The sequence below is a fragment of the Otolemur garnettii genome, unplaced genomic scaffold (assembly GCF_000181295.1).
Source record: "Otolemur garnettii isolate 467f Iridium unplaced genomic scaffold, OtoGar3 scaffold00297, whole genome shotgun sequence".
NCBI lineage: Eukaryota > Metazoa > Chordata > Mammalia > Primates > Galagidae > Otolemur > Otolemur garnettii.
In genome coordinates, this window is record NW_003852692.1 from 355,384 (window position 1) to 365,207 (window position 9,824).

Genomic DNA, 9,824 nt, shown 5'->3' on the forward strand with positions numbered 1-9,824 from the left:
GAAGAAGCCCAAATGCCCATCAACCCACGAATGGATCAATAAATGGTGGTATATGTATACCATGGGATACTATGCAGCCCTAAAGAAAGATGGAGACTTTACGTCCTTCATGTTTATATGGATGGAATTAGAAAATTGTTCTTCTTAGCAAAGTATCTCAGGAATGGAAGAAAAAGTATCCAATGTACATAGCCCTATTTTGAAACTAATTCATACCTTTTATAGGAATGTCATAACTTAATTATAGCCTTAGAATATGGGAAGGTAGTAAGAGAGGGGAGGTGAGGGGGATGAAGGAGGAGGGAGGGTGATTGGTGGGGTCACCTCTATGGTTTATCTTACAAGGGTACAAGTGAATCTTTCTAAAAGCCGAGTATGAATGTTTTAACTCAATAACTAAGAAAATGACATGAAGGTTATGTGAACCAGATGAGAGTATTTCAAAATGTATATGAAAACAGCACACTGTACCCCATGATTGCATTAATGTAGACAGTTATGCTATAAGAAATAAAAAAACAAAAACAAAAAACAAAAAAAAGAAGAAGTAAAAAGCTACCTTATTAGCTGGATAGTGACAGTTACTCTCCACTTATGAACCTAAGCCTCGTGGACCTTGGGATTACTATGAAGATAGGGGATGAGATGCTGTTAATTATTGTCTGATGTGTCATCATAAAATAGATTAGAAATAGAAAATTGGAAAATAGAAAGGAAACGGGGAAAGAAAGAACAACTGAGGAAATGGCCACCAGTGTCAAGGAGTAGATAGAAAATCTACAAAGAGGGCGGCACCTGTGGCTCAAGGAGTAGGGCGCCAGCCCCATATATCAGAGGTGGTGGGTTCAAACCCGGTCCTGGCAAAAAACTGCAAATAAATAAATAAAATTAAAAAAAAAAAAAAAAAAAGAAAAGCTACAAAGAGGTAACCAGCAAAAGCTCACCTTCAGTTTAACAATCTCACTCTGGGCAACAAATTCCACATGTCCCAAAGCATGTGATTTCCACTCTTCAGAACACCTGCAGAACTGGTTCGACACGCATATTTTATAAGACCCTGATATTTCTGCAAATGTTAGTTCTGGAACCAGGCTTCAGGAAACATTGACCTAAAGGTAGAACAGTACCCCCATTATCCATCCCTTCGACTAATGTTTACTTAAAAGACACCCAGGTACCAAATAGAATACTGAAAATGACAGAGCTAACAATGACAAAGTCATGTTCCTGCCCTTGGGAAGCCCCCAGCCTAGCTGGAAATGCTAACAGGTAAATGAAATCTGCAAGAGTGTGATCAGTGCTACACAGGCATACAAGCACACACAACGTACACTCCCACATGAAGTAACACGAAGAAGACAAAAGAGAATAAACAACTCTCCTTTTGCAGGTCTGAGAAGCTTTGCAAATAAGGATGGGTTTGAGTTGCTTCGTGAATGAGTACAAATTCACCAAGCTAGGACCTTATCTAATGCAAAGGGAGGAGGAGTAGGCAATATATAACATTGAAATTGTTCAATAATATAAAGGATGAATTAAAGATGGGAGAACTGTTGTCCGATACTCTCTGGGAACTATTATACAGCAGGCCCATAATCTTTTAACCTCTATTTAAAAGTCCTTTATCCTCACACTAAACCCAAAAAGCTCTGAAAACTAAAAATATGTTAGTAACTGATTTGGTGGCAAAATCTCACCTGCCCTAAAGCCATTTATGGCAAAAAAAAAAAAGCCCTGAACTGATAGGAGATTAGGCACAATTTTCAGTTTCCCACTTGATGTCATTACTCACGTTTTGCTGCAGAAATAAGAAACCATGATTCCTGAGAGCTGTTCAAAAGCCTGACAGGGGTGTTGTGGAATGTCTAGCTTAGAGTCCAGATTATCTTAAAATCAGAACAATCAGAATTCACAAGCACATCTGGCCCAAGAGTGTTGGATAAGAAATTGTGGGCTGCTCCTTCTAACCAGCTGCGGCAGCAGAGAGAGGAAACCACCCAGACCTGGAGATGGCCATGAAGGAAAGCAAGGAATCCCCTCCCTGACTGGGGGTCGGACAACAGACGCTGTCACTAGCCAGGATGAGCACGAACAAAGGGGCCCAAAGATTAAAGAACATTTGATGCTAGTTTAGACTGAGTAGGAATTTTTCACTTCAAATTATTAATTTTTAAAAAATCGTGTTTAAATGAGTACATGACAGACATCTAGAAAATCTACTTGTCTGAAATATCTCAAACCTCTTCAAAAGTAAACAAACGAGCACCGAGACAATAATGCCTTCTGTCAGCGCTGCACTTTCAAGTTTATAAAACACTTTCCTAAAATTATTGCATTCAGTCCTCTAAACAATCCATTTTTGTATGCAGTGCTTATAGACTCGGGTATATCTTCATTTCAAAAAAGCATTCAGCTTATTTTTACATATATGAAGTTTTTTAAAAAAAAATACTTAATACCAGAATAGCTGCTATGTGCAAGGAAAGGCCTGATATCCCAAGAAAAGGACTCAATGCAGCCACATGTGGTCTAATTAGTTCTATTTCCATATCAGTGTGAAAAATATTGACGTCTATACTGAGTTCATCAAACAATACAGCGTTATTGGACTGCTATAGAAAAAAAAAAAAAACAGCAGCCTGTACCTCTCCCCCCTCCAGCACTCTATATATGGTTAGAAAACTATTTTCTTTTCAATTAGTAAATTTTTCTCCCTCCTAAAACCCACACAATGATCTAGAATTATATATCTATTAACCTCAGTTGGACATATATCTCAGTCTCCTCAGTCAATAATAAATTCGTGTTCTGTTCTTGATTGCATTTTTCTTTATCATCTTGTATTTATCATTTGTCCTTGACAAGTGTCTTGTCCTTGTAGATGCTAAATATTCATCACATCTCTGACAAAGCTTAAGATAAAATTGCATACAAGTCTCTTCCTATCAATAGTTTGATGTAAGTTATTTCACCCTCCACACTCTTTCCTACGCTCCAGGAATTCAAAGGGAGAATTCAATTGTTTTCTCTTGAGGTTCTCTCTCTCTCTTTAATATCTTCTCCATCAGAAATCCATCACCCTACTCCAAACCACCATCATCTCTCATGTGGACAACTGTGGTAGATCCCTTCTTGGTCTCCTGGCTTTTGTTCTTACCCCACAACACAACAGCCCCAGGGATCCTTGCCAACCAGTCTTCTCCTCTAAAACCTCCAACAGTTCCCCATCTCATACAGAGTAAAGGCCCAAGTCACCCTTACATAATATTCCCCTGCCTTACCTCTCTGAGCTCTTCTCCTGTAGCTCCCCTAGCTATGTCCAGCCACACGAGGCCCCCTGGCTGTTCCAGACTGTGCCAGGTGGGTGTCCACTTCAGGGCCTCCAGAATGAATGTGGCTCCTCCAACACCTTGATTTTAGCCTGAAAACACTCATTTCAGGTATCTAATCCCAGAACTGTAAGATAATAAATTTATGTTGATGAGGCCACTATATTGTGATAACTTATTACATCAGGAATAGGAAACCAGTGCACAATCCACTCTTCATTTCAGAGTAGCCACAGGAAGCAATCCTTCAAGACAGAAGTAGGAAAACTGTATCCAACTTTGAAATTTCGTGAAGTTCTTAGTGAATGTGTGGCTGGCTTGCATTTCATTATGTATTTATTTTCGTGTAGTATTTGACAACTGTAAAACTAGCCAATTCAGTAGACATCATGTGTTGAAAAACAGATATTCAAACAGAGAAAAAAAATTGTTTGTTTTAGCCAAAAGTTACTAAAAGTCTTCCATAGACCAGACACCATAACCATGGCAGCTTCTGCACTACTGTGTGGTATGAAGGAAACTGATTCATGCAATGATTGAATTGGTATTAATAGTTATTTAATAAACCTGCAAGTAGAAGGTATCCATCATCTACTGCTCAATACTCTGCTAGATGCTGAGTAACACAAAGAAGCATCTGAACAGGTTCAGGATTATGTAAGACCAGACTGATAGACCAGAGAGAACAACGTGAGGCAGTATCCATCAAACTTCTGCTAAATTGTGAGCACGCCAGGAAGTCAGTTTGGAATTTGTAATGACAGGGCTCCTTGGATAAAAGGCTGATTCCAGCACTAGGGCAGGGATGAACCTACAACATCTTGTTGCTCCAGAAAGCGTAGATGTGCTCAAAGAATGATGGAAACATGTCAAAAGACCTGGGAGCCACTCACAAAATCTGGGGCAATTTAGCATCAAAATCGAAAAGCTTAGCAATGGATTACATGATCCATTGAAAAATTAAAACTGATGAGCACATTCTGATGTAAATAAGTGAACGAATGAAAAAATAAGGAAGAGGAAAAGCTCTTATATTATAGAATGCCAGCTAATAAATATACAGAGATGAAAAAATAGAATTATTAAATAGAAAAACATCAATGAGCAATAAAACTAGAGGATAAAAGTTCGATATGAAATAGGAGAATTACTCCGGTGGATGCCGTGATGTGCCTCTCAGATACTACTTTAAAAATTAGGGCCTTTTAGGGTGGCACTTGTGGCTCAGTCGGGAGGGCGCCAGCCCCATATATGGAGGGTGGTAGGTTCGAACTCGGCCCCAGCCAGCTAAAACAGCAATGAGAATTGCAACAAAAAAATAACCAGGCGTTTTGGGGGGCACCTGTAGTCCCAGCTACTCAGGAGGCTGAGGCAAGAGAATTGCTTAAGCCCGAGAATTGGAGGTTGCTGTGAGCTGTGACACCACAGCACGCTACCAAAGGCAACAAAGTGAGACTCTGTCTCAAAAAAATAAATAAATAAAAATAATTAAGGCCTTTTAAACCCCAACTGCTGTTAATCCCATGAGCAGACCTGCTCTCACTTGTCAATTATACCCCTTTGAAAACTGCCTCAACTGAAAAGACCATTTCATCTAAGATTATGTCTGTTCTCCAGGTCACTCGATAGCCAACCCTAACCAGTGCCAGGGTATATAAGTCCCATCTGCACACAGAAAGGAAAGAAAGCTGTAATAACATGTTCCCCAGACTCTTGCTTACAAAGTTCTTTGGTAAATATTTTCATTTACTGAAAGAAAACAGCACCTAAGAGGAAAGCACCTAAAAAATATTTTCTTATTTTAAGAAGCTTACTTAGATTTCCTTTTCACATGTGCATATATAAACCCATCTAGATGAGGACTAACAGAAAGAAAAGAAACACGTTGGGACAACATATTCTCAACTTTTGCTTAGGAAATTCTTTCTTTGTTAATACTTCTATTCCCTGAAAGAAAATAGCACATTTAAAAATAAATAAATAAAAGCCCACTCCTCTTGCTTTAACTAAGGACAGCTCTAAAGAGTCATCTCATCTTCAGAACCTCTTGTAGGATATGAGGTTCCGTTGCGGTTCAATTTCTCTCTGCTCAGACCTGCATCCTTCATGTTCTTCCCACAGGTATTGTCCCAACAGCATCCTATTACATTTTTTGCATACTAATCTCTATCTCAGACTCTTATTCCTGGGGAACTCAGCCTACGCTATTTCAAAGCACAAAGTATTACTTAATCAAGCATCAAACTTTTTTGTGAAATTGTATTATAGCCAGATTATTCAGAATTGGAACCAGATGAATTCAACTGGAATTCAATGAGGCAACCTTGTTCAAAATGTAAAAAAAAGTATTACTTAACTACAAAGGTAAAATTATTAACTTTATCATGGAGAAACTTGGTGAACACTAACTTCACCAAGTGATTAAAGTTAATCACCAATTTTAGAGTAAATAGACTATGTGCCAGCTGACAAGATGCATCAACGTTACAACATCACTTCAGAGGCATTGTTTGTCGCAACCCCTAGGGTCCCTAGGGCCCTGGTCTCGATCACCGCAGGAAGAAACCAGGCGAGATGCAGAATAGAAGTACAAGCTTGCAGGAGGTGGGCTAACCTTGATTGCAGCGCAGCCCCCAGCAACCACTGCACTAGCCTTTTATTGAGACAGTATGAGACAGGTGGGGGAGTATTAGACAATGACTACATGCCTAAGGATCACCATGGGCTCGGGCTTTCTCCACAAGGAGCACCTGCAGACGAATTGCCCGAGGGTCCACTTCCAGCTGCAAATCATCTTGCTCAGAGGTCGTCTGGCTCTTGGCCTCCTCTACAATTTCTGCCAACAAAAAAGGAAAGAAGAGAGCCTGAGTGGAATACTCACAAGGTAACAGCAACCAAATTCAAACTGAGGGACACTCTAAGACTAACTGGCCTGGGTTTTGCAAAAATTTCAAGATCAAGAAAGACAAAGAAAACTCAAGGAACTGTTCCAAATTTAAGTGAGACCAAAGAGATGCAGCAACTGAATGCCTGCTCTTGGAGAGAGAAAGGCAAAATAGACACAGAAAGACACACACACACCTACACTCTTTGAGTAATCAAAGGGAAAACTGACAAAACTTAGATATGCTTAACCTTCCATTCCTACATTTAATCACAGACACAGAATTTAAATAGTATCCCCTGGAACTGAAGTTTCTCTATGTCACTTTGAGAAATGGGGGCCCAGATTTACCAAGAAGGCCCATTCATTAACCAAGTTCTGTAACATAATAAATTTCAAAATTAGATGCAAATTTGTTATGAGCTCTGACTTCACTAAGTGCATTCCTGAAACATCCTTGCCCATGAAACTCCAGAAATCCAGCAGTTTTGTAAGAATGGTCCTCTCTATATCCAGTCAATCCAAATCTAATGATAAAGTGACCACTATTTTTCTTGCCATTTGCAATAAATTCAAAATGATCTTGGCATTTGTTTCAATTTCTTTCATTTTGAATCAGGTTCCAGGTTATAAACATCTCTCCTTGTTTTCTCCTGTTATGATCACCACTAACTCATTTCACTCAGAGGCTCTGTGAACTCTGCTCTTTCCTCCTCTCTGTATTCATTCTAACAAAAGCCCTTTCAACCTGGCTTATTTACCTGTCTCCATTCACCTAAGGCTTGGAGGGTGTTTGTACAACATTGCTGACTTCCAGGTTGTGTGGTTTAAGTTAGGAAGAGGTAAACTGATAAAAACATTCATAACTTAATACTAATTAAATGAACTTCATATTAATTATTGGGACATACTCTATATTTTCTCAAGTTCACCTGAGCTAGTCTGGGCTGAAAGTGTTAGGTAGGTAACTAGAAATCCTGGCTCTCCTGGGAAAGGAAGACAAGGGTGTGATTCCCAGGTCTCTATCTTGGTGCCTCCTACCTTAATTGTGTCCCAAGTGATTTTTCACACTCAGCAAGGAGGGAACATCTTGTCAATCTGCCAATCAGAACTTAGTGTGCGGACTCCAAGAGGATGTAGAAGACTCTGTAGCCTGACAACAGGTACAACAGAGTCTTAAAGGTGACCTAGAACAGCCTTGAAGCTAATTAGCAGGTCCTTAGCTTAAAGCTACATTGCAATCCACATCCCCCAGTGGGCTCTCAGAGAGGCTCATGGGAGATTGGCATGTGCAGTAAGACTCTGCTTTCAACATGACCTCTGAATTACAAGGAAGCCCGTACCCAGGCCATTTAAAAGAGAATCCCAGCCATGTTCCAGGCCTCTTTACCTACTTGTGGTACAAAGGAGGCAACAGAGGCCTCTTTGCTGTCTATGGCAAATGTATCTTGCTTTGTAAATTTTCTTACTCTGTAAACTTATCTTTCTCTTCCTCAATATACTTTCATGCTTGCCTTACTTTGGGGTGTCTGGTCAACTTTTGCCAAAGAGCGCTCCAGGAACCAAGGACCCAAGCAGCTGCCTGAAACCCAGATGTTTTAGGAGACAGGCAGCTGCCTTGAAACCCAAGAAAAGCAATGCTCATTTACAAACAGTCATCAGCCTTCATTCTGTGGGACAGATCATTGCTTTTCTTGCAAGCCTCAGTCTGCTCCAAGGAGTAAGATTTATGCAGTATTTGCAGTATTTGAGTATTGAAGCCACGTCACTTAGATCCATGGCAATCTATCTTAAACTTTATATCCAGCTAGGCCAATGCCTTAACTCAAGTCATGTATCACCTTGTAAATCACCTTGTAATCTGAAAAGACCAATTAACATTATTCAAAAGTATCTGATTCTGGTAACGAGTTTGTACATAAAGGAAGTTTTGCTTTGTTGAGAAATAGTAGTGTTTTTCATGCTTTTAGAGAAATCAAACTCTATGAGAGCAGAGACTTTGATTTGTCTATTTCCATATTTACAGCATCTATAAAAGTGCCTGGCATATGGTAAGCGGATAGTAATTATTGGTGGATAAAAGAATGAATGAATGGATGATGGCCCAGCTAGGGAGCAAGTAATAAAGCAAGTGAATTTACTTTACCTAGTGACATAAAATAAAGCCATGTCTTTGGCCCTAAATTTTTATATTTAAAAGATCAAGTCCTTATTGTTTTAATTGTTACTTTAATTAATGTGCTACTTGCAGAAGCACATATGTGTACTTAAGGGAAGTGTCATATCTTGATGTGCTTGCATTGCTAGAAATAATGATTTTAAAAGCTAAAAACCAATATTCAATTGTTTGTCGTAAATAGGTTAATAATCGGATTAAGAAAATGACTGCAGATGATGGGCAAAAGGGAGCAGAGACAGGAGAGAAATGGATCAGAGAAACCCCAAATCTAGTGCAAAATGCACTGCCTGGAAGCCTGGCCCTTTAAGAGGAGGAGGCTGTCTTATGGGAAATTCACCCCTCTCCCAGCACAACTCAGCTGCCAGGTCACTGAGCAGGCAAAGCTCACCCAGACCAGACTGCCATCTTAGGGGAAGTGAGTGCTTTGGGGGAGTTAGAAAATGCAGGACATCTAAAGCTTGCTAAAGAGAGAAAGAGTCTCTCAATACAAGATAAGGAGAAAAATATCTCTTTTCTTCTGTCACCTTGTTATGGTCAGAAGGTCAGTCTTTCTGAGCATAAGGCTTCTTGAGTGTTAATTGCCACTCCTGTGATTTGCATGTGTGGCCTAACTGGGATCTGCTTTGACATCCAGCTCCTGGACTGTGTTCCCTGTCCCATGCTCTGTTTGTGTTAAGATCATAAATAACTTAGAGCAATAATAGTAAAAGGTAAATCAGTCCAATTGACATAATTAGTTAAAGAAATAATTTGGTTAGAAAATATAAGCCCAGCAAGAACCATGACATAAGGGTTAGCCTTTCCCCATTAGATTGATGATAAGACAATGATGTATATAATAAAAACAGAGCTAGCCTGGAACAAGGGGCTGTTCCATGATCCTCACACTTCCTCAGGTGTGGCCAGTCCCCTAATCCAGCTACTCTTTAAAAAACTTTTTCTTCATGTCTTAACTATTCATTTTTCCCACATCATCTTATCTCCACTGGCCACTGGGAGGGAGTTCAAGGTATAGTTTGGGGCTGGTCCCCAACAATTGCTAGAAGAAAACATTGATTTGTTCGATCCAGAATGGTTTTATTAGGACAAGCAACCAACCAACCCTTAGTGCCAAGAATAATATTTATATGATACTACGTAATATTTACAGAAGACTTTGTAAGCAGTTATTGATCTATGTTATAAATATCATATAGAGCTATTTCAAAATTTTTTTTTTATTTCAGGTATCTATAAAAGAAAATAATGCCAAAGCATTGTTCTATAAACACAAGCATCCCAGGTGTAGGGAAATAAAGGCAGGTGGTAAAGTCCAGGCACAGAGTGTTCTACTATCTTTAACGTATCGTGCATACCTAAGAGCACTACACTCCACAACATATTCCATTAAAGAATTATAACTGGAGAGTTATAAATTTCTTTGTGATTTCTG